Genomic DNA, 2,531 nt, shown 5'->3' on the forward strand with positions numbered 1-2,531 from the left:
CATAACAAGGATGCATAGAAAGGGCACTCCTCTTACACTACTGGTGGGAATGCAAACCGGTGCAGCAACTCTGGAAAACAGTATGGAGGTTCCTCAAAAAGTTAAAAATAGAATACCCTATGACCCAGCAATTGCACTACTAGGATGCAAAAATACGATTTGAAGGGGCACATGCACCCCAATGTTTGTAGCAGCATTATCAACAATAGCCAAATTATGGAAAGAGCCCAAATGTCCATCAATTGATGAATGGATAAAGAAGATGTGGTTTAGCTTTCCTTTTGCCACTGCGGCTGCACCCATGAGCATGCTCAGGCTTCAGAAGAGGCTTGCCTCCAGTGTCCTCCACTGTGGGCAAAAAGCAGGACTGGTTGGACCCCAATGATACCAATGCAATTGTCAATGCCAAGTCCCATCGTCAGATCCAGAAACTGATCAAAGATGGGCTTGTCATCCAGAAGCCTGCAGCCGTCCATTCCTGGGCTCAGTGCTGGAAAAACAGTTCCGCCTGCCGGAAGGGCAGGCATATGGGCATTTCTAAAAGAAAAGGCACTGCCAATGCTCAGAAGCCTCAGAAGGTAACCTGATGAAGAAGATGAGAATCTGGGCCAGCCTGCGCAGAAGATACCATGAATCTAAGGTTGACCGCCACATGTATCAGAGTCCATACCTGAAAGTGAAGGGTAACATGTTCAAAAACAAGCAGATTCTCATGGAACACATCCACAAGCTGAAGGCAGACAAGGCTTGCAAGAAGCTTCTGGATGACCAGGCTGAGGCCCACAGATCTAAGACCATGAAAGCACACGAGGGCTGTGAAGAGTGGCTCCAGGCCAAGAAGGAGGAAATCATCAATACTCTGTCTAAGGAGGAAGAGGAAAACATAGGAGAAGGGGGAAAAACAGGAGAGAGGGAAGCAAACCATAAGAAAGTCTTAACTATGGAGAATAAACTGAGGGTTGATAGAGGGAGGTTGGGGGAATTGGGCTAGATGGGGGATGGGTATTAAGGAGAGCATTTGTTGTAATGAGTCCTGGGTGTTGTATGTAAGTGATGAATCACTAAATTCTACTGCTGAAACCAATATTACCTCATATGTTAACTAACTAGGATTTATATTATTTATTTTTTAAAACATTTATTTCAGAGAGACAGAGAGAGACAGAGCATGAGTGGAGAAGGGGCAGAGAGAGAGGGAGACACAGAATCCGAGGCAGCCTCCAGGCTCTGAGCTGTCAGTACAGAGCCCGACGTGGGGCTCAAACTCAGGAACTGCGAGATCATGAGCAGAGCTGAAGTTGGGCGCTCAACCGACTGAGCCACCCAGGCACCCCATTAACTAACTAGAATTTAAATAAAAACTTAAAACAGAGGGGAAAAAACAGAAAGAAAGCAAAATTATAAGTCATAAATTGTAATATATATGTTGTATTAACTAGAAAATATTTTCTACACTTAGTGAATTTATTATGAAATATGTACATATCAATTGTATAAAGATTTAATGAGCATTTATTATCATGACTGGCTGGTATTTACTACAAACCCTTCTTTTTTGGTCTAAGGAACTATGATAGCATGTGAAAGAAGGTTTAATTTTAGATATCTGATAATTGCAAACTTTTAGCAAAATTTGAGAATGTGAGACATCATAAATAAATTTTTCTTAAATAGGCAGGGGAATTATTACAGGCCAACTTGACTTCATTCAAAACCTATAAAGAAACAGTTAATTGAGAGCCATTGTTAAACTGATGAAAATGAGCAAATCTCAGACATAAGAAAAAGTAGTTTACAGAGATAATCCAAGTAAAAGCAAAAGCTGCTGAAAGTTTAATTAAATCACTACAGCTATTATTCACTCAGTCACTCAATAAATATTTTGTGAATACTTTGTAACAACAAATATCTTGTTAATATCACACAGTGATAATAACTGCCATTTATAGAGTGCCATTATGTGTCAGGCATAGTACACAGGCAGTTGCAGAAAACTTAAGAAATTAGGTAAAGATTTCAAAAATTTTAAGGACAAACCTGGTCCATATTAACCCCAGTCCATCTGAAACTGAAGCCAATGTTCTTTCAACCATACTAAGTTACTTCCTTTTAGTACCTTCTATAGCTTGCACTCTAGGGCTGGAGATGGGGACATAATTAAAATTCCCATACCATGTGTTAAGTGCTCTTAAAGATCAGGAAAGTCTGACTAAAATGAGATTGACTGAGCTGGATGTTGAAGCATAAACTGGAGTTTCCTAGGTAAAGGAAAGGAGGAGAATTTCCTATGATGGGAAAAACAACAACAAAACAAACAAAAAGAACAACTACAAGAAAACTCCAGCATATTCACGATCAGGGAGGCTATCGAAAATATGGTATAGTCTCACCAAACTCCACACCCGAAAAACAAATAATCCGGTGAAGAAATGGGCAGGAGACATGAATAGACACTTTTCTAAAGAAGACATCCAGATGGCCAACAGGCACATGAAAAGATGCTCAACGTCACTCCTCATCAGGGAAATACA

The 2,531-nt window shown here is 40.3% G+C and overlaps 1 pseudogene; it reads left to right on the plus strand.

The window, feature by feature from the left end:
• The first annotated feature begins 301 nt into the window (after positions 1-301).
• On the plus strand, positions 302-1,737 carry LOC112849963 (large ribosomal subunit protein eL19 pseudogene; annotated as a pseudogene).
• Positions 1,738-2,531: the final 794 nt, after the last annotated feature.

The sequence above is a fragment of the Puma concolor genome, chromosome C2, assembly GCF_028749965.1.
Source record: "Puma concolor isolate L17-30 chromosome C2, mPumCon1.1.hap2, whole genome shotgun sequence".
Classification (NCBI taxonomy): domain Eukaryota; kingdom Metazoa; phylum Chordata; class Mammalia; order Carnivora; family Felidae; genus Puma; species Puma concolor.